Source organism: Dermacentor silvarum, chromosome 1 (assembly GCF_013339745.2).
Source record: "Dermacentor silvarum isolate Dsil-2018 chromosome 1, BIME_Dsil_1.4, whole genome shotgun sequence".
NCBI lineage: Eukaryota > Metazoa > Arthropoda > Arachnida > Ixodida > Ixodidae > Dermacentor > Dermacentor silvarum.
Window position 1 is genome coordinate 374337856 of NC_051154.1, and position 23712 is coordinate 374361567.

Here is a 23712-nt window from a genome sequence, read left to right on the forward strand (position 1 = left end):
TGGCGAACAATCTCGTAAAGTCCGATCGAATCTGTGCCACGTGCAATTTCACAAAGTAGACGCAAGACCTTTTGTGCAATGAGGAAATATTTATTTTGCTCTATATAAAAGCTCGTTCCACGCTTTTTGTGCGTTCATCCAACGTGGTGACCCCAGATAAGCAGTATTTTCCGTATGAAGCTCCACGGGACGGCACCAGCTGAAATAAAGTAAATTACAAGCATGTGTCATTTTGGTATTTAGACATAGGAATACTGCGTGTAGAGGCAAAACGTGCGAAAGCGGTGAACGGGTGGCATTACAAACAAAAGCAAATCGCTTTTACATACGTGGCGTAGAAAATACCCGACTCATCCCAAACAATACCATAAAATATGGAAAACATCTGATTTCCAAGCGTTCCCCCATTTCCGGGCATTATTTGCTGCACTTTGGCAGCACAAATACACGGGCGACTTCGCGTATACAAAACTTGGCCTCGGGCGACGCGACGGTACGCTACATACATAGAGACGGACGCAACAGGCACTCAAGACAAATGCGTGGGTGCAATGCCTTTTTTCAGTCCTTTAGAAGACGGAATTTTCGAATTACGAGTTTCTGATATGTTCGTCGGCGTTATCTTTCGCGCGTTCTGCCGGCGCCAGCAGCACACTCCCATGTTATCACTCTTGGCAGTCGCCCATCGCGTTTTCAACAGGCGTGAGTACCAAAAAAAGGTATATGTTGTTGCGGAGCCACAAAAAACGTCACAGACTTGTCCCTCTAAGATTCATTACACGCCAAACTAACTTTATCACCACGGCCGAGCTGCTTATCGATAACTGCGTCACAGCGCGCTGTGCGGCCAGCGTGCCTCAAAAACCGAAATAAGTTACCATAATCCCCTAGGAAGCGTCGGAAACATGTCCCAGCATGATTTATTAACTCAAAGTAACTGCGCCAGGACGGCCGAGCTGTTTTTCGCTAACTGCGTCTTAAGTCTCGGTCCCGTACCGTAAGCCTAATATGCGTCGTAGACTGTGAAACAAAATTTCTCACCTTGCCGTCGTCCAATAGTGCAGTGGTGTCTTGTCCCAGTGCAAAAGGAATGCGAGAATACGCTGGAAACCCACGAAACCAGGCTACTTTAAAAAAGGGGGGGCAGACGGGTCACCGCGGGCGAGCGCTCAAACGCGCGCGCGGCCGCACTCGCTGGCTTCGGGGGAGTGTCTGGCGGATGACGCATGTATCTGGCGCGTCATTGACCTGCGGCTAGGTAAGGCAAGGAACATAAGTCGCAAAGCTTAAGTTCAATTATACGCAAAACGTTTTAGTTTTGGCGGCAAAAAATTTAAAAAATAAATCAATGCCGGTTAACTTAAGTTCACTTTCTTTTTTCCGATGCTCGCGGCAGCTAACGTTCGGTGTCAAAAGTCTAGCGTGACGTATGGTGACGTGTTTCCTGTTGCCAGTTTTTGCCGAGTGTCCCCTCTTGTTGAATTCCTTTCTGAATTCTACGCCAAACTAACTTTATAACCACGGCCGAGCTGCTTATCGCTAACTGCGTGGCCAGTGTGCCTCCACAGGACCGAAATAAGTTACAATAATCCCCTAGGAAGCGTCGGAAACATGTCCCAGCACTATTCATTAAGTCAAATTAACTGCGCCAGGACGGCCGAGCTGTTTTTCGCTAAATGCGTAGCAAGTCTCGGTCCCGTGCCGTAAGCCTAATTGCGTCGTAGACTGTGAAACAAAATTTATTACCTTGCCGTAATCCAATAGTGCAGTGGTGTCTTGTCCCAGTGCAGAAGGAATGCAAGAATACGCCGGGAGCCCAATAAACCAGGATACATTACAAAAAAAAAAAAAAAAAAAAGGAGACGGACGGCTCGGCGCGGGCGAGCGCTCAAACGCGCGCGCAGCCGCCCTCGCTCGCTTCGGGGGAGTGTCTGGCGGATGACGCATGCATCTGGCGCATCATTGGCCTGTCGCTAGGTAAGTGTGATATGTGAAGTGCGCGAGTGCCGTGATCGTAGTGGGTAAGTGCCAGAAGTGAGCCACAAGCAAGGAAGCAAGCAAGCGACAGCCATCGTGGCAGATACGTGGAAGAAGAGGGGGGAAGAAGATGACCGGGGTGCGGGAGGTTCCAGGCCATCGTGGTATATTCTTAAATGAAATGGCTGACACACTTGCGCGGATATCTCTTGATGGACCAGTTATGTCTGTCATGCCTAGTTCGGCTTATGTAACTGCGGCTAGGTTTAGAAAATTGTCCCTATTACAAGAGTCTGCAAAACTGAAAATCCAAATGTCGGAATTTAATCATTTGTCCTTTTCGTGGGACAATAAATGGTGCCCCACACGTAAATTAGAGATCTCCATTACAAAATTACGGTGCCGAATCCCACCATTAAATTTTTACCTACACAGGTCCGGTCTGGCACCGTCCCCTCTGTGTCCTACCTGCCAGGAACCCGAAAACATTGACCACTTTCTATTATTTTGTCATGGCTTTAGGAATCAGAGGAAGAAATTCGAATTTTCATTCCGTAAATTGGGTATTTCTCGAACTACTCAAAATATCCTCTCCTTCGGGGCTTCTTCAATGGGCTTTAGCCAGAGGAACATCTGCGTGGCCCTCTGTGACTATATCTGTGACACAAAAAGACTACCCAGTTAATTCTCGAAATAAATAATTGGATAACTCATTAAATCGCTAATTGTTGTTTCGAAATTATTCTAATACCACCAAAATATTTGTGCTGTTTTTATACAATTACAATGATTTTAATTCTGTCTCTGCCCTGTAAATCTCTTTCCAAATTATCATAAACACTATACTTCACCCTGATTTACTTTTTCGTCTAGTTTTTTTTTAAACTTTTTTTCCATCTCCTCCTTCCGTTTAACGTTTGACCTTTAACCGCTTTATATAGGCGCCAAACCAAACCAAACCTTTAACCGCCGGCTTCTTGGCCAATCCCCCGTAGTGGGTAAGTGCCACGGATGAGGATCAAGCAAGCAAGCAAGCAAGTAGCGGCCGGTCGAGCTCCTGTCCTGGCCCAAGGCCACTCCAGGCTCCCACCTGGGGTCGTCACGACAACCAACTTCTTCCTGTTGCCTGCGGTTGGCGAACGTCGGAAGGGCGTCCGACCCAGGCGGCCCAGCGTCTCCAGCGCCTTGCCCGAGCTCCGGCTGGCGAACGCCGCAAGGGCGTCTAGCCGTTACCCGTCTCCACTATGCCTGTCTTCACAGCAGTGTTGATCATGGCTGCCTGATGATAAGGTGCCGACCGACATTGGAAGAAATGAAGCCCTTCTACCGGTCGCAGAGGTGAAGCCCTTGGACTTGATGTCCGGTGACACGACCTCTACCGTACTAAGGAGACCTATCCAGGTTCCCAACGTCACAGTGAAACTTGCGGAACTTCCTCCTGCATTATTGAATCCCTGGCGTTCGCCTGGGGGTGACCAGGATCGATTTTCTTCGACGGCTTCTAGTTTCATCACCGCTACTCCACTTAGAGCTCCGCCTCTGTCCCCGCTTCTAGTCCATCCCACAGCTCCAGTGCGAACCATGAAACTGTAGGCCCCTTCTGACTTTGATGATTTCTTTTTAGACTTAATCCTCTTTTGTTTTTGAGATTAGTTTGCTGAGTTTCGTTTTCTCTTTTCGTGGTATCTTCTTTAATGAATGGCTTGTTGTAGTAACGAACGGCTTCGTCATTTCATGGGCTGAGGCTGTGCCTCAGTAGCGAGTAATTTATTGAAAGAACCTCATCACAGTAAGACAAAAAAAATGAGTCGCAAAGTTTAAGTTCATTTATACGCAAAACGTTTTAGTTTTTGCGGCAAAGAATTTAAAAAATAAATCAATGTCCGTTTACTTAATTTCACTTTCTTTTTTTTATGCTCGCGGCAGCTAACGTTCGGCATCAATACTATAGCGTGACATATGGTGACGTGTTTCCTGTTGCCAGTTTTTGCCAAGTGTCCCCTCTTGTTGAACGCCCGCCGCTATCGATGGGCGCTCTCACGGTGGGCGCTGAAAAAAGGTATTTATTGATAATGATCAAGTAAAATAGATTTGTATCTTCTTTTCTCGCCATGCGTATATAAAATGAATTAAGAATTTTATTTTCATTGAATGAATTGAACTGGGTCTCGCTTTAATTAAAAACGCTTTTTTTCTTTCCCAGTGTTTATTCCCTCCAAACATAGTCGTGCTTCAATCGCTGCTCCCATAACCACCCTTGCTGATGTCGGTGACAATTGGTTCTGAACCGCTTTTCGCCCGAAGCTCCACGACCTATGTGGATCGACCTTGGAAAGTGATCGAAAAGTACCCCCAAGGGTTATATCATCATGAAGACGGCTACTTCCATGGCCACCTGAAGTCAGATGATGAGCTTAAGCTTTTTGAGAGGTCTTTGGCTGCCGTCAACGAGGGGTATATGCTGTGCGGACATCAAGAGACCTGAACAAGCCGTCTAAATGTAAGGATGTAACGACTGCTTCTTAATGTTTCGCTCTGCGCGTAGATTTATCTTTGAAAAACGCAGTAGAAATTTTAACCAGGGACTCAACCCGGCAGAACGACTTGTTTTCAGTTGCGGTTAGTGCGCAACACAATTGATTCATCATGATTCGCCTTTTTGAAGATCGGGTTATCATTGTTCTGGTTACCGGTTCCGAGTTTCCCTGACACCGATTTATTTCGGTTTGAGTGGAGTATTGTTCTGGTTACCGCGACATGACCCGATCCTCAGAAATTTTGATAAACGTAAAAATAACTGAACTGTTATTTTTCTGTTTCAGTCTGCCCCTGTGCTCTTACATAAATGCTTCGGAGCTGCGCTTGGGCGTTTGTTTTGTAAGCATCTGCGCATGTTTCTTTTTGAACATTGAAAAGCAATCGTGCGCAACACGAGACACGAATTGCGGTGGGGCTGTATTATCGTGGCTAGAAGGGCCACCATAGCTATACTCCATGTCGTGACACGGCCGTGTGTGCCATCCGTGGTCCTGCTACAAGGCATAGGCCAGATATTGAACTGTTCAATGTTAAAAAAATTAAATTTTCAATGAATTGAATTCAATTCAATCTTTAAAAAACATGCGCAGATGCTTACGAAACAAACGCCCAAGCGCAGCCCTGAAGCATTTCTGTAAAGACTTACAGGGACAGACTTTCTCATTTTAAAAGTCACAATTAGCTTACATGCTCGGTTATAATCATGACTGAAACCGAAAAATAAGTTCAGTTATTTTTACGTTGATCAAAATTTCTGAGGATCCGGTCACGTCGCGGTAACCAGAACAATACTCCACTCAAACCGAAATAAATCGGTGCCAGGGGAACTCGGAACCGGTAACCAGAACAATAATAACCCGATCTTCAAAAAGGCGAATCAAGATAAATAAATTGTGTTGCGCACTAACCGCAACTGAAAACAAGTCGTTCTGCCGAGTTGAGTCCCTGGTTAAAATTACTACTGCGTTTTTCAATGATAAATCTACGCAAAGAGCGAAACATTAAAAAGCAGTCGAAACATCCTTACATTTAGACGGCTTGTTCAGGTCTCTTGATGTCCGCACAGCATACCTCTCGTTGACGGCAGCTAAGGACCTCGCAAAAAGTTTAAGCTCATCGTCTGACTTCAGGTAGCCATGGGAGTAGCCGTCTTCATGGTGATGTAACCCTTGGAGGTACTTTTCAATCACCTTCTGTCGGTCAGGAGGCTCGCTCATCGTTGCATTACTTGCTTTCACAAGCGAAACAAAACAACGCATGCCACGAATATGATATGCGCGCCAAGTTCTCGCTCACGTGGAATGAGAGGTACTTTTCAATCACCTTCTGTCGATCAGGAGGCTCGCTCATCGTTGCATTCCGCGCTTTCCCAAGCGAAACAAAACAACGCACGCCGCGAATATGATACGCGCGCCAACTTCTCGCTCACATGGAATGAGCTGATCCGAACTGAGACGCCGCACACCGACCGCGCTGCCAAACTGAGAGGGGGAAAAATGGTGATACGTCATTGAGGCGAGGCCCCGCCCCTGCACGGATTTGTTGTGAAAACAGTCACACCCAGGGATTTAAGGTGCTATTCTCGACACGCAGGGCGGCTACCATAGAGTTTCTCACTATATTACCTTGAGGGAAAACTGGCGCTGCTGCGCTGTGGCATCCATGGGAATGCCGGTATATTGTGACTTCGGATTGGTATCGTTCTTGGAGAGCCAGAACGCCTTGAAGACGCCTGGCTAGCACCGTTCCGTCTGTCACAATGATTCATTTCCTGCAAAAATAGCACGTAAAAAAACTGCTTTACCTTTAGTATTAGACAAAAACATGTTTTGTTTAATTTTGAGGACTTACTATTGGATGCACAATTATATGAAACGTAAAAAGTATCAGCTGGCCGCTAAAGTTGGAGGGCAGACAACATTATCGCTCGCTCTGGAACAACTTGTCGTGTGTTCTTGCTTTTCTTCGCTTGAATCTGCATTGTAGGTCAGTAAACTTTATTGAGAGATGTAATATGGATGAATGAAAGCCTTTTATGTAGATTTTACTTTAAGAACGCAATATTTGTGTAGCCATATCCACGTTTTAGACGAAGCCTCGTTCAACACCAGCCAACACAAGCCTCGCAGGCACATATCCCGTCATTCCCATGGGGGCACGGCGCCCTTTAACATACTCGCATAGACGGTGGCGCCAGTTTATCCTCTAGGTGTTATTGTGAGAAACTCTATGGCAGCTGCACGGCCGCCATTATCCGCCATCTTGGCTGTCTCAATGGCTGTCCAGAGGTGACGTGTTTTGAAATTTGGGCCGGGAAACGGAAGTTTTGCAAAATACAATTTTGCGTTTTTATCAGAATGACGAAACGTGACGTGCATCTGCAAATTTAATCCACTAAGACATTTTTGTGGTCCTTGGCACCTATATTTCGACTTTAGCGCGTTAAAACGAAAGTGGACGGTAGCGTGCAGAAGCCCGTGCAATGCATCTGCAATTTCGCGAATATGTGGTGGCGTTCTAAGATAGCCGGCATGTCAGCTTGTTAATTGGCTGAAGGAATATCCCGTGAATAGCGTCACAGGAAGGGTTGTTTCGTAAAAGTCAATTTGACGCTGCCTGACGATGCGCTGGGCCGCCATTACAGAGATTATAAGCCATTATTTGTGGTGAGACGAGCCGCGCGAATTATGGTAATGAGCGGCCATATGCAGTGTCAGTCGTGAGGCATGCGTGTCGCCGCATTTTTCCTGTCATTTGGGGCCATGAAAATTTTTTGTTCACAACGCGTGCTCATAGCATTTGCATCGCTCTCGAGTGGTGTTGGCATTTGTGTTTTGAATCATCATTTCTAATAAAAACACGTTTATTTGAAATAATATTTGTTGAAACTAGCAAACTTCTTGCGACTTTTTGCACTTTTCGCTACTGCGTTTGCATTGTAATCAATATTAATGTCTTTTCGCGTCATCAAAGGCTATGACAACGGCGAATTTTTAATTTATAAAAATAAATGTACGCAAGGCGGCGTCTTGATGTTTCCTCTCGCGGTGCGAGTAAGCAGCGAAGTGAACAGGAGATGGCCGCGCCAGCGCTTGCGTCGCGCAAGCGGATACCTGTGGCGCGCAACGCTATCGATGATAATCGGCCGCTTTTCAGCCAGAGCCGCTAGTCAGGACATTCCGACATTTCCTTCGAGGCGTGACGTAAGCGCGACCCTTACAAAATGGCACTGATGGCGCCAATTTGCTTTCGTAACGTGACGCAAATTTGACTTTTCGCCTAAGAAACTGTAATGTAGGCACTGAACCTAGCGTTATTGATAAAGCAAAAAAGTTTTCCTCCCCAGTAAAAATAAAGTAGCTAGTTCAAAGCGTACGATTATTCCATCAAAATCGTTTCTCGCTTCCGTCGTCTGCATGTGCATAAGCTGCCGTCTGCTGCATTAGCTTGGGTGCGTGTCCTCGGGAAACGGAATGAGTCATCGTATATTGGTGCCCACGCGCGTGCTTTCTTCCTTGAGACAACATAAGCGACCTACCAGTGATGATGAGCGCACGCTCTAGGTCGCGTTATCGCTATCTCGTGAAACGCAAGTGACTCAGCCCGACTCGTCTGGCTGGGAAGCGGCCAAATATCATCGATAGCGTTGCGCGCGCCACAGGTATCCGCTTAGGCCTCATTCACACAGTCATCAAACGCTCCGTCACGTCACCGTCACGGCATCCGTTTTCGTCGGAGGAGAGGGTTTCCGAGAGGGTTTCCGTCACCGTGCTGGCGACGGAAACGTAGAGCACCGCTCTGCGTCGCCGGCGAGCCGTTTTTGAGGGGAAAACGACTCGGAAACCCTCTCCCCTGACGAAAACGGATGCCGTGACGGTGACGTGACAGAGCGTTTGACGGCTGTGTGAATGAGGCCTCACGCGACGCAAGCGCCGGCACTGCCATCTCTTGTTCACTTCGCTGCGTACTCGCACCGCGAGAGGAAACTTCAAGGCACCGCCTTGCGTACATTTCTTGTTATAAATTGAAAAGTCGCTTTTGTCATAGCCTTTCATGACGCGAAAAGTCATTAATACTGAGTACAATACAAACGCAGTAGTGAAAAGTGCAAAAAGTTGCGGAAAGTTTGTTAGTTTCAACCAATATTATTTCAAATAAACGTGTTTTTAACAAAAATGGTGGTTCAAAACACAAATGCCAACAGCACTCGAGAGCGATGCAAATGCTATGAGCACGCGTTGTGAACAAAAGATTTCCATGGCCCCAAATGACAGGAAAAATGCGGCGATACGCATGCCTCTCGACTGCTATTGCATATGGCTGCTCATTACCATAATTCGCGCGGCTCGTCGCACCACAAATTATGGCAGAAAATGTCTGCAATGGCGGCCCAGCACAACATCACGCAACGTCAAAAATTATGGGGTTTTACGTACCAGAACCGCGATCTGATTATGAGGCACGCCGTAGTGGGGGACTCAGGACATTTGGACCACCTGTGGTTCTTTAACGTGCACCTAAATCTAAGTACACGGGTGTTTTCGCATTTAGCCCCCATCGAAATGCGGCCGCTGTGGCCGGGATTCGTTCCCGCGACCTCGTGCTCAGCAGCCTAACACCATAGCCACTGAGCAATCACGCAACGTCAAATTAACGCATACAAAACGGCCCTTCCTGTGACGCTCTTCACGGGATATTCTTTCAGCCAATCAACAACTGACATGCCGGCTATCTTGGAACGCCACCACATATTCGCGAAATCGCAGATGCATTGCAGCTGCTTCTGCACGCTACCATCCATTCTCTTTTTAAAGCGCTCAAGTCGCAATATAGGTGCCAAGGAACACAAAAAAGTATTAGTCGATAAAATTTGCCGCACCACGTCACGTTTCATCATTCTGATGAAAACGCAAAATTGCATTTAGCAAAACTTCCGTTTGCCGGTCCAAATTTCAAAACACGGGACCTCTGGACAGCCAATTACATAGCCAAGATGGCGGATAATGGCGACCGTGCCGCCGCCATGCGTGTCCAGAATAGAGCCTCAGAAGAGTCGGGCTCAGTCACTCGCGTTTCATGAGATAGCGACAACGCGGCCTAGGGTGTGCGCTCATCATCACTGGTAGGTCGCGTATGTTGTCTCAAGCTAGAAAGCAAGTGCGTGGGCGCCAATATACGATGACTCATTCCGTTTCCTGAGGACACGCATCCTAGCTAATGAAGCCGACGACAGCTTGTGCGCATGGAGACGACGGAAGCGAGAAACGATTTTGATGGAATAATCGTACACTTTGAGCTAGCTGCTTTATTTTTACTGGGGAGGAAAACAGTTTTGCTTTATCAGGTACGTTAGGTTCAATGCCTACATTACAGTTTCTCAGGCGAAACATCAAATTTGCGTCACGTTACGCAAGCAAATCAGGGCCATTGGCGCCATTTTGTAAGCATCGCGCCTACGTTGGCGCGACGCTTACTTAAAATGGCGGAATGTCCAGAATAGCGGCTTTAGTCGCTCCCGTTTTCGAGTGGTCTCTCCTGTTACTCTCTCGATTTTCTCCGAGAGGCCGCTTGGCGGCTCCACCATATTTCCTTCCGTTTGCAGACAAAGTTCTCCGCCGCCCGCGCGCCGGGGCAGCGACTGTTTTCAACACAAATCCGTGCAGGGAGCCTTGCTTCGATGACGTATCACCATTTTCAAATTTTTTTCTTCCTCTCTGTTTGGCGGCGTTCGAACGAAGAACACGCTGGGCTGGTGGTGACTAGGCACAATTGTGGCTGCTGTTAAAGGATCGATGGTATTCCTAAATAAACGCATCACTGTTTTGATGATCCAGATATAATCTCACTATCAGGGAGGGAGCAGTCTACCTGACGGGAGCAGTATTGTTTTATTTGGGGTGTTGCTACGCTGCGCTCCCCAACACCCCAATGACCGCCGCTTTGCGTCGGCGGCCGGCACCACGGCTTCCGCCACGGCACCGGGGCACAACCAATCGCGCCGCCATACAGAGAAGAAAAAAAAGACGAAAATGGTGATACCAAGAAAGAGTAGAAAATAAACTTGTTGCCGAGGCAGGATTCGCACCCCCGGTCCCCAAGCGGGCGTCGTAACCACTAGGCCATACAGCTTTTTTTCTTCTTTTCTTTATTGCATAGGTATAACAGTCTGCCACATAGTGACAAATTCATATTTTTACAACTGTTTCATGTGTAACAAGCATTCCATACGGGGCACCCAATCGGGTACACACTTTTCACTTTTTCCGTTTTGAGAAATGAAATGAGAGACTCGCGAAAGTACTGTATTGCAGGGCGAGCATCGGCGTCTGCATGGCGCACAGCCATGCGTGACGTCCAAATCTATGCTGAGCCAGCAACATAGTAATATCATATGGAAAACCATGCTCGTTATCAACCATTAGGTACCTTATTCCCTGTGCATCCAAAGGGAAATCCTTCTTTAAGGTCCTTTGCAGGACATCCCAGAAGAACACACCATCCCAGCATTACAGGAACACGTGTTCAATCGTTTCAGGTTTGCGGCACAAGAAACAGTGGTCACCCCACGGAACGAAGAGTACCTTATCAGAAAGCCATGTCTTAATTGGCAAAACGCCTGCATTTGATTAAAGAAGAAATTTTTCACCCCAGGACGCACAGGCATAATTTTTACACGTTTCAGCACTTTCCGCCATCTTACTCCAGAGAAATGAGTCCGGTACAAAGGAATTGGGAGAACAATATCACATAAATCATTATACAATTTTTTACGGGAAACTGCGCTTAAATATTCAATCGAGAAACGGGCCTCCAGGAAGAGGCACAACTGAACAACCTCTTTAAGGTAACCCTGTAGTCGACCTTTCATTTTATTGGAAGAGATGACAAAGTTGGGCGAAGCACTGACCAGTCGTGCTTGGCAAACTGTGCGCAGGAAAGGATCCTGAACATCTGGAAGGTACAAAAAACGATTTACAAGCTGTCTCAGAAATAAATGTGATAAACTTAAGCCCCCATAACGAACACGCCGAAAAAGGTTCGTCCGACTTGTTCGTTCCAATGTCTATCCCCATATAAACACGGCAAAAACTCGATGAATCTTTGCACATTCGTTCGAGAACAGTAGAGCACTTACAACACATACCCAAATCTACTAATGAAAAACAAGTTGCAAACCGTAGCACGAGCAAAGATGGATAAATCTCTGCCCTTCCATTTCTCGGCTTTTTCTCGGATTTCTTCTGTCTGTCTCAGGCAATAGGGATCACTGTAGGTGTAATGTTCTAAGGGTACGCCTAAATACTTCACCGGGGTTGTTACCAACTGCACATTTAGTAAAAACTGTGGGGTGAGGTCCCAGTCGCCATGCCAAAAACCAAGACATTTTCCCCAATTGACTACACTACCGCTTACCTCACAATAGCGTATTACAAAGGTAATAACCTCCGCTATACTTTCGAGATTTGAACAAAAAACACCTATATCGTCTGCATAGGCCAGAACGCGTACTTCAGATGCATGTAGCCTGAAGCCACGAATTGTACTGCGGTTTCCTAAATAAAGCTTAGGCAAAGGCTTTTAATAAACATGCAAAAAAGGAGGGGGGAATAGGACATCCTTGGCGAACTGAGCGCCGCACTTGGATGAGATTTCCAACTTCTTTGGTAACAACGAGCCTAGTACTACAACCACTGTACGCCATACGAACAGCTTCTGTTATTACTGTACCAACATTTGCATGTTCTAAGACAGCTCAGTCATGTTCAGATAAGCAAGTCATGTGGCACGTGGTCAAAGGCCTTCTCAAAATCAATCTGAAGCATCGCGACTGCACCCTTCATGACGTCACAACACTCTAATACACACCTCGCTTTGTGAATGTTGGTAAAGATGCTTCTGCCCTTTATTCAACATGTTTGATGCGGGCCCACTATTTCTTTTATTACGCTTTGCAACCTTCTAGCCACTATTTTCATAAAATTTTGGAATCTACATTTGTCAGACTGATAGGACGATAGGCTGATACCTGCCGAAGTTTGATAGAATCGTTCGTTTTAAGAACAAAAATTGTATGGAAAGTGAGAAATGATGGAGGCAGAGATTTAAGCTCAAAGGCTTCATTGTATAAGCGCCCAAATATCGGAGATATTTCTTGCTTGAAGGTCTTATACAAAGCCGCACTTAGCCCGTCAGGGCCAGGAGACTTCCCGGGATTTAGGTCTTCGATTGCTTTCTCTACCTCTCCTACCGATAATGAAAGTTACAATCTATCCTTTGTTTGGTCATCTAATTGTGGCATGAAGGACAAAAATTCACTTTTAAAGTGGTCGCTATCTACCGTACCTAAAGAAAGCGGAGCACTATGATACCCATAAAAGGCTTTCTCAAGCTCGTCTTTCGCACTTGTGAAGGCGCCATTCTATGTTATTTCTGCACTTATATTACTTTGCGTGTAACTTTTTTCCGCAGGTTAACGAGCCAGCCGTGGGACATCTGGTAGGCACTATTACAGCAACGTCCTTGATGACGCCGACGTCATGCAAGGGCTTTCGAAAGCCTTCAATGCGATATAGACGACCTGAGATGTCGCAGTGCAGCATGACTGCACACTTCATAGCTTCACCTGATGAAACGTTGGGAAAAATAATCCTGTATTCCTTGGGCACGGAAAACGACGGGCTACCACGGTCGTTGACGACCGCTGTCGCAGCTCGCTCGGAGCCAACCATCCCGCGTCCGCACACGTCGGTGACCGGAAGCAGAATGAGGCCATGCAGCTACGCTTCTGGAGCATGCATTCATGCGAACTACATGATTGCGTTCGAGCGTCGTCGTTTTCGTCGAAAAAAAAAAGGAAATGGTGATACGTCATTGAGGCGAGGCCCCGCCCCTGCACGGATTGGTGTGGAAACAGTCGCACCCGCGCGCCGGCGGTACGGTGGCTCATAGAGTTTCTTACTAAGGCTAGATGGGTAGGTGTGCCGACCCACGGCCGGACTCGACTCTCCTTCACGCTCTGCGACTCTCCTCCGCGCGGAGGGTGGAGTCGAGTCCGGCCGTGGCCGAAACGAACACATTATAATTGGGTTTCTCCGCTCTTTCTGCGCATGCGCGAGGAGCAGTGGTTGCGAGAGAGAAATGTGGGGACTTTCGGTCGTTGAGATTTCTCTTCGCCTAGGTACTACGGGGAAGAATGTTAGCTCCGTTCGTCCCTAGATGAGCTGGCAGCGCAGAATCGACAGAATGCGTGGCCGGCAAGGCGAAGAAGCCGTGTCCGATGTGAGTTCCTTGCTATTTTGTTGCGACGGTAGCATGTTAAATTTATTATAGTCGCAGGGGCATAGGTTTGGAAGTGAGGTGTCTTCTCGGATGACTTTAGTGGCAGAGCATTACATCGTGCCGATGCATTGTTCATTTGTGTCGTTGAGCAAAGTCAACATACCGCACACTTGAGGAGATTCGCGGGAACGGAAACCATTTATGAATTCAACTGTTTGTATGTGAAAGTAAGAAAACTCAACGTCGCTATGCACTTTAATTGTCATAGACCATTGTGATGTACAGCTGTACAGCAACACTGACAAAGCATTACGCCACGCCGATGTTTACGAAAAGGCTTCGATCAATTGAAACACATATCGTATCCTGTATGTTCAAGTAAGAAAAGTGAACTTCGTCATGCAATATTTCATAGCCGTACATAGACCATTGTGAAAGCTGTACAGAAACACTGATCAACCACGTGGTACAGATTCGTAGTTATTCTGAGGAGTTTGTATATAATTAATTAAGGAACGCGTACTGTTCCTGATTCCCGTTACGATCTTGTATCCGGCCCGGGGTGCTAGGTGGGCGAAAAAAGTGCTCAAATCACCACAACCATGTCCGAAATATCTTTGAAGGCCTGCCAGCCCATTCATTAGGCGTCTCTGTGTTTGTACTGTGACAGGAGAGGTGACGGCGAGCGCCGCGAATATCACACCATATCCCCTGACATTGGCCCCTTTACACTCGGCATGCTTCACCGCAGTACATTGCGTATGGTTGACCGCGTAACACCCATGCATTGCGGCGAAGCTGATAGTAAGGAATCGGCATTGTGCAGCGCTCGAGCCTTAATTCTTGTCAGGTCAGTGACTGCGGATAGAAAACACATACACGTTCAAGAGCCTTTCCGCGATTTTTACACTTCTTTATTGAATGAAAAGGATAACGTACGCCTGTGTCAATGAGTTAAAAGACCGAAAAAGAGTCGGGGCACACTTGCAGTGTGTGAAAAATAGAGAACTTTATTTATGCAGATGTCCACGCTCCTGCAGTCCAGTGGTGACCTTGTGGAGTTGGATCCGGCCTCGTGGAAACACAGCCGGCTCATCAGTCACAAAGTAGGAGCTGAAAAGAACAGTCTAATGCTGATATTACACCTGATTGTATAGTGCTTAACCTGTGGTTAGACAGTGACAAAGGCATTGCACTAAAGATTGAGAGTATGTCTTAATACGCAGCGCTTATGTGGCGAATAGGAGAGCAGAAAGTCAGAACAATGTTTTGAAATGAGGTAGGACTGCCTTCATCTGTGTAGTGAAATCGTGTTTATTATTTGTGCAAAGTCAGTGCACCCACTTTTTTAAGTCTAACGGTTACTGCAGCTGACAACTTCTGTCGGCGCCGGTGCTTCTCAAGTGGAAACAATCTTTCATTTACCAAATAAAGTTCTCATTTTGTAGTTTTACAAGTTTTCCTCTGGTGGTTTAGTCTCTTCTGAATCTGGAAGATCTGACTGAATGCATGGGTATCAGAGTTTGTACTCCATCACAGTTAATGGTACATTTCACCTCGAGATAGCCGACACACTGTGAATTCAACTGTTTTTATGAAACACCTTGCTCTTGCTGCTCACAAGTCTAGAACAACTGCCAAGTGATTAAGTCGGCCACTTGTGGAGCATTTTTGACACATGCTGTACAGTGTCAAGGCCTGTGCAAACAGTTGCAGAAACCACAACCTATTGCCTGGCATGCATGATGCGTGAAGGTGTCTCCATCATTTTTTTCTCCGTGTTTTTTTTCATCCTTTGCCACAACACCAATCTTCATTTTGTTTTGTTTAGTTTTTTTTTGTTAGAGCCTGCCACTGCTATTTCCTGTGCTTCCGCCTTTGCTGTGGCAATCACTGGCATTAAGTCTATCTTGCCTAGGTGTAAAGCCCGATTACTTGGTAGGTGTGCCATAGACAATTTAATCGCAGGGTATTGAATCTCGAGCATATCATAATTAAGAGAATCAGCTGTTAGTTTTTCTTCTTTTTTTGTGGGAAGGCCTCTAACCCTTTGTGATGAAATTTCATTTAGGTGACATACAACTGATCATACTTCACAAGCTGATTCCAATGGCTACATTTTTTGTGCGTCGAAAGTTCACACAGTTGCCAAGTTCTATAGTGCACACATGCCTCAAAGACTTCACAGCTTGAGAGGTCTTGTCTCATACTATTGCCACTTAATTCGGCATTTTATGTCCATTGTTGATCTTGTTGACAGGATTGCTTCTTGGCAATACTGAAGTTATGACTTAGTACTCAGCATGAAAGAATACTTTAAAACCATTGTGCTGTACACTTGCCCATCATGCCACTGGGTCACTTTGATCTGACTTCTCTATAGGAAGTCAGATAAGGACATAACACAAGGACATAACATGCATGCCATGTAAAGTTGAAAGCTCAGTTAAATACTTGACCAAAAGAACTGTTTCCGTCTCCAACTTTTTTCCACACTTCTTAGTCTGTTTTAAGGCCTCATCAAATACTGTGGTTGCTAACATGTCCTATGGTGGAAAATGTTCGCTGTCAGATGACCTGAATTGTTATGTCAGACAGCGTAAGTGAAAGACGGCATAATAGCTTGAAACTGTGCTACAATGGCGTTGTCCTGACCTCTTGAGTTGCCAGGATGGCTTATTTTCCCGAAAACCATAGTAGTAGTCAGATGAATGGCAGAGTCAGAATGACATTTATGAAAGCTCCATTCAGATGCTGCAAGACATTTTCCCGAAGCATGGCCTGGCAGTGTTGGTCAGTTTTGGAAGCTCCGAGTTAGTTTAAAGCCATCTTTTCGTTGATTTTTCTTCATTGGTGTTTCTTGATTATGTAGATCGTGGCACAGGCTTTCTTAGGAGCCATTGCTTCAATAGGCGTTTCCTACAAGGAAATGCTGGTTGTCTCTACATCTGGATCGTACTCGGAAGAATCATTTTGTGATGTTTTTCGAGCTGGCCTACATGACACGTGATTCAGATGCTTGTAACTAAAAGGCAGTGTTTTTGGTACTTAGTGCAGAAATTTTGAAGTCATTTTTTCTATTAAAATTAGCTGGAAATCACTGTTCCTGGATTCCTGTCATTTGACAGGCGCTTCTGAGACATTTGACAGGAACTCCGGTTGTGTACTTGTGCTTGTATCTGCTATGGCATCAGACTAATCAGCTTGTTTGCTTTGCACAGCCAAACATCACCTCACAAAGCTTCACTTGAGTACTTAGCTCTCCTTGTGACTGCGCAAGTTCAGAGGTACGTACCGATGACATAAGGCTTGTTGATTGGGAGGACAGTACAGTAAGAGGCACATCTGTGGCAAACAGATTGAGCATACACATTGTGAATGTTAGCATTTATGCTGATGGACACATGAAGAATCTCATGAATATTATAAGCTTTTTGGAGTCGGCTCTCCTAGGCAACTTGATCTGTACATTGGTGTCATGTCTTAGGGCTCTCAACACTGCCAAGCGAGATGTTCAGGGGCTCGGTTCCGAGGTATGGAGGATCGAGCTGTTGGCTCGTCCTATATTGGACGAGCCAGGAGCCCTGGCTCCTGGTCCCTAGCAGGACACAACCACTGTGTTGTCCACTTTCTGTAGCCAACACAGCTTCCATTTAATCTAATGCAGTGCAGTTTGACGTGATGGGGACGCCATATTAGGTGAGAGTCATGCGTGACAAAGTGGTACCTGCATTGTGGTTCTCAATAGTTTGCTGAGTGCTTGAAGTCTGAATGCTTCGTCGAATTCGGAGTCCTCCCCTACTGCATCTTTCATAACCTGTGCAGTTTCGAATGTTAAACCTCGTAATTTAATTTTTGAAATAACGTCAGGCAGCCATGGGAGTGCGATATGGCATATTGTGTGAAAGACCGAATTGACACTGGCGATTGACAGAGGTCACATGATCTAATGCGACTGGCAGCCAAAGATTGACTCATAGTGACCAGTGGTCCCAGTGGCTAGTGCGACCTGTCCCTCACCGCACCAAAATATCACAATTCATGCCATTCACGTCTGCCCGCACATCAATTATATGTTCACACGATAAATCGTGTTTCTTTTTATCCCTTTATGGTCCACGATGTGTGACGGTTATGTCATTAGCTGTAACGTTAATACCTGTGGACATGGCAATGGCTGCAACAGTCACAGTCAAGTCCTCCCTGTGAGTCAGTGCAAGCTTTGGAAGCACACTGTTAATGGTTCTGCTGTATTGCTTTAGCTACATAACCCCCTTCCTAGCTTCTCTTTCAAATCTTTCTGCAATTTCTCATTCTCTCTATGACACTGTGCAATTTCAACTTTTGCAGCAGCTATTTCCTAAAAAAGAAAGCTTCAACATCTGCCTTGAATAGCGCGAATTGCTCATTCATGCAGCCGATTGCTTCCCCAATGCTACTGAGTTTATCATGTATTTCAGTACTTGAACCGACTTTGCCTTAGCGTTCCACTTCATGAACTACTGGGCGATTGTATTCTCAGGAAGGCACAGACGTGAATTGGCAAGCTACATGTTGTCCTGCTCAAACATGAGGCCCCTGCAATAGACGAGAAAACGATCACTAGAAGTCGCTACTGCGCCTCCTGACAGCACCCCCAATGTGGAAATGTCAAGCAGCGCGGTCGCGCCGTGGTGCAGTCTCCGCTTTGTTTACATTGTTTCGCCAGCACTTTCCTTCGCTGCTCGTGCTCACGGCACTCCGTTTTCGATGGCGGCAGATTGCGTGCTTGGTGAACAGCGATGCAAAGACTGCAATGCGGTTTCAAGAAGGTTGCCAACGCCGACAGCTTATTCGTGGCGGCAACCTCAGGAAAGGTCAGCGTCTGCTTCCACACGTGTATGGCGTTGAACAAATTGTGGGCGGTGATGTGATGGTGAAACCCAAGTGCGTGCCGCAGTTGTCCAGCAAGATATACGACATCGAGTTAGAGGTACACACCAAGTTCAGTAATTTAGTCACTTTTATTTCTCTATGGTGCAGTCACAAAGCGATCATGCCTGCTTGCAGAGATGTGCAGAGACCGTGACGATTGCGGTTGGTTTCGTTGGTCACTTGGCGCACACACACTGCTGCTCTCATTTTGGCTACCAGGGAGTGGCATCAGCACTGCCAGCACAGAAAGAACACATGCATTAGGCACCAATAATCTAATAATATAATTAAAGATGTAAGTAGTACATATGCGCACAATGCCTTATATCATGCTGTATAAATATTTAATGTATATCATGCCTTATTCAATGCAGATGTTAGAGTCATGGCAACTCATTGCGTTAGTGAGCAAGGTATCTTTTCACTGCTCACGAGAAATCGCTCATACAAACTGCTCCGCGAAATGAACCCAGATCATGGTAACCAGCGATTACCTTGGGACCAGCAGCACAAGCGCAAGAATTAGCGGTACATGCCTCATCAAAGCAAATCTACTTTCTCGTCGGGCGAATGCCCCGCCGCAGTTAAAGTAAGTTCACACCGATGGCCGGCTAGTACAAGAAACCAAGATGCTTGGCAGCAATAGTGAAGCACGAAGAATGTGTAACGTGGCAATTACTTTAAAGCATGCTTGGACATTGTGGAGCGCTTGGGTCGAAATGGCACAGGATTGGTGGAGACGTCAAGAGACGACACAGTGTTATGAATGCGGCATCGCAATCTGGTGACCAGGTCGAAAGGCTGTGGGCACCTAGAAGATGTCCAAGCTAGAAAGCATGGCCAAGCAACAAACATAATGCGCACGTATCGGGTAGCTGCTTTCCGATCTGCCGCTTACCGACACAAGCGACGACCGCAGCTTGCATTAAATATGGATTGCCAGCACACAAAAGACAAGTAGCGCGCGGCCCCTTTTGTTGCCTGCACAACTAGCAATTTAAGTTGCAGCGTTTGGAAAAGGGATATAATTCTCTTGAGCTCTTCCCTGCCGATCGCGAGTGAACGAACAGTAGAATCAATTAAATTCGGGCGTTTTACGTGCCAAAATTACGATATCTTTATGAAGCACGCGGTAATGGATGGTCTCAGGAATAATTTTGACCACCGGGGCTTCTTTAACGTGCACAAAAATCAAAGTACACGGTAACAAGTGTATTCTTGCATTTCGCCCCCATCGAAATGCGGCCACGGTGACCGGGAAACGAACTCGCGTCGTCGAGCTTAGCGGCGCAACACGTATGCATTTACCGCTAAGTTAACATGGCGGATGTCACTTTACGATTCAACTACACGACACGTCTAAACAAACGGTCATGCGCTAAATACAGGCATATTACAACTGCGTTTTTATCTAGCTGCCATGATATTGCACGCGAATGCGAAAGTACGTGACTTACTTGACTCGGCGCACTGCAGTTATCCACGCTTATCGGCTGTCTTTCTCGTACCACCTCCTCGTAATTATGTAGGACTTCACGGGCGCCTTTCGGCCCTTCGAGACTCTTGTGGCAATCATAGGCGCCAACTACGGGGGGCTCCGGGGCTCGAGCCCCCCTGGTGTTTTCCGGGGGGGGGGGGGGGGGCTGTGCCCTCCCTGGCGATGCCGAAGCCCCACTCCCACTCTTAAAATTTCATTACCAGAGTCCAAGGAATAAGGATTATAAACAGGGATAAGGTGCCTCAGAAAGGCTGGCCAACGTTTCGATAGGAGGACCTATCTTCGTCAAAGGCGGCCTCGTCATCCTCGGCGGGTTAGTTTTAAAGGGTTAGTGGAGTGACGTCACGTCGATGTCCGCTGTGGCTGGCTGTAAAGGGAGAGACTGAAAAGAAAATGAGCGCCTGCGCTTGACTGGCTAGGCGCGGTTTCTAAGACGAGGGGACAAGAGCGGGAGAGCGAGAAAGTGGCAAAAAAATTATAAAAAAGGAAAGAAAAAAAAAAGAAAAGCCATCAGAGGGGGTTGGGGGAGCGAAAGGCGAGTGAGCGTTTGGAGGAGTCGTGGTCGGCGTGCGTTTGGGGTCCCTGAAGAGCCGGTCAGTGTGCAGGTCACAATACGAGTTGAAAGCATGACTTGAGTAGCGTAGCATCAAGGCATCGGGTAATTTTGTGGTTGACAGGGAGCAGCTTGGTCCGTCACGGGACGTTAGCCTCACTAGTTCGCCCTAGGCGTCGTCGCGGCGGTATACAGAAATCTTTATTCCTCGTGTGCTACTCCATTAGTCAGCCTTCATTTTTGATTTTGGATTACCAGAGTCCTGTTACCCAAATCGCTTATGGTTTCTTTCGACTTGTCTCTACATTTTCCCTTGAAATGTTATTGTGGCAAAAAGCTACCTGCATCATTGTTGACCCGTGAGTGCGCGGCTTTTATTCATAGTTTCGCTTTATTTCTGAAAATCCTGACAATAGGAAACCAGCGCATTAGAAGCACCCACGGCGGCTCCCTCATCCGTATTTTTTCACTTCGACACGTTATCTTAATTTCCGGCGTGAGCACCGTGCATATACACATTATGTTTCAATGTGTACATAGGACAAAATTTATGATATTTTTAAAGAGAAAGAGGTAGCCAACTTACAATTATTTCTAATGATATGGGTAGCCTATGTCTAGAGGATGAATATGTTGCTGTATGTTCAACTCGCTACAAATTGCGTTGCGCGCTTTTTTGACACTGAAAAAGACCTGCAGACTTCAGTGACCCCTTCGGCAGAGTCTTTTATCAACGATGTGTGAAATGCACGTGAATGATATGTGTCTCATCATTCCTTCTCTTTCCAGTAGGTAATGCTAGCGACACAAGAAAAAAAAACATAATAATTTACAACATTTATTGGGGATGGAAACATCGCAACATGCATGCAGAGGTCATACATATATACGATTAACTTAGTAACCGAAGTGAGGGCAAGCCGGATTCACTCGAAATCAGAATCACTATAGCAGTCATGCGCAGCAGAGCTTTTACTGGGACTCAGAAAAAAAGAGGCTGCAGTTCTGCCGCAAAGGCGAAGTAGTATTAGGGATAGCGAAGCATAAGACAATTAGACGAAAAAGATTCTTCCTGTATAGATCCGTGTATGGGCCACACCCCCAATTTGAAAGCAAATAATTTTTTTTAAAAATCCAACCGAGAAGCAATCGCGTTCAGCGCTGATTTAGATCGCGCTCCACTGCGAATTTTCCCACGCAGCGTACTTTCACGCCTCAGAACTATATAAAAAAATTCGGTTGTAACTTAAGAAGACAGGAGAGGCACCCCGCCCTGATCACTGAAGTGCAGCAGCCAATTTCCACCGCGGCTAAGGAAATAGTCCCGCTGACGCGACTCGGCCCAGCTCGAAGCGCCGGCTGCCAAGTCCTCTGTCAGCGGGGTCACCGGCCATCCGGCTCATGACATCAGTATAGAATGCACGCCCATTGGTGGATGCTCGTGTGCATCCGGCTTTGAGGGGAAAATGCCGCTGCCTTCTGAACTGTTACACGGCTATAGATTTCGAGTGGAGGCGATCGCGGAGGTTTACGGCGGATTTCATACTCGTAGTTGGAAAAATTATTGCCCAGTCCCACGTAAGGCTCATCAAAATCGCGGCAAAAAATGCGGCTCTCACACGAGTCTGTACGTTGGTTATATCGCCTATATGAATTGTAGTAACATTTACTTAATAATTAACATAAGAAACATCGTGCAATGCACGGACCATGTAAACCTGTAAATGTCCCGCTGAATGACCACGAGCAGTCGCTTTCACAACGCTGGCATTATCAAGAACGCCGGCAGCGGGGGCGAATGGTTCGTACATCCATGAGATTCGCCGCGAATCCGAAAATTACATTCATCATCATCATATGCATATTTTTACATCCACTAAAGGACGGCCTCTGTCAGTGATCTCCAATTACCCCTGTCTCTTAATTTAGGCTATGTGATATGCAACGCTTGGGGCGCGGAAAAAACAGCCTAAGAAGGAAGACAGCGCACATGAAGTTAGCAGCCATCCCTGCTCGCCCTTGATCAGTGCGCCCCCCAATGATTACCAACAATTGGATACGGCACGCGGGCCACGTAAGCGTCAACCGCACACAGTAATTTTCAGCTGCGGCAGGGCTAGCTGAGAAGACGCATGCTCTCCTCCCCATGCGCGCATTTGATCACGTGACCTTCAACTAACCCGAATATTGAGCACGTGGGAAGATAATGTCTATCAAGCCGCCATCCTTTTCGGCTCAATGTTACGGGATTTTTCTCGCATCCGCAGTGCATGGGTCGCTCACTCATATGACTTTTGGACTTTATACGGAATATCACGGCGACGACGACAGCGAAAATTTGCCTGGAGTGTCGATATAATTGCTGTCGAAATAAAAGGAGAAATAGAAAACAGGCGTCGAACTCGCTTCTACCGCGGCGGCGGAAGTTGCAGTGTGCACCGGCTACAAACATAGCATGCGCACCAACGACAAAACCAACAGTGGGCACCTCGCTTATCGGTACTTCGGCAGAACCCGTCTGACGCTGAAAAGGAAGCGTATTTTTCACCGTATAAGCACCATAGGAAACATAACACTATGCGCGCGGGGAGACAGCGCACGCAAAGGCACGAGCCATCTCGGATGGTCCATGCTTGAACTCGGCGCAGATTAACTCCAAAATGAAGCGCGTGGTCCGCGTATGTATGGCAGAGGCAGGAAAAGTAGGAGTTGAGGACCCATGTGTTCTAGCCGCTAGGCGAAAGAAGACTCCACGCCGCTATCAAGAAGGTTCCCCAGCTCACGTGTTTCCATGAGCGAGTGACGTGTACCGCCCTGAGGTTCTATGAAGTACTTGACACAGAGCTGTCTTCATAAAACAACAGGTATCCACCTGATATGTGGCAGCATAAGTCCCACATTGAGCAGCTTGGCATAAGGAAGGAAGACGAAGCATATATAACATAGTTATACG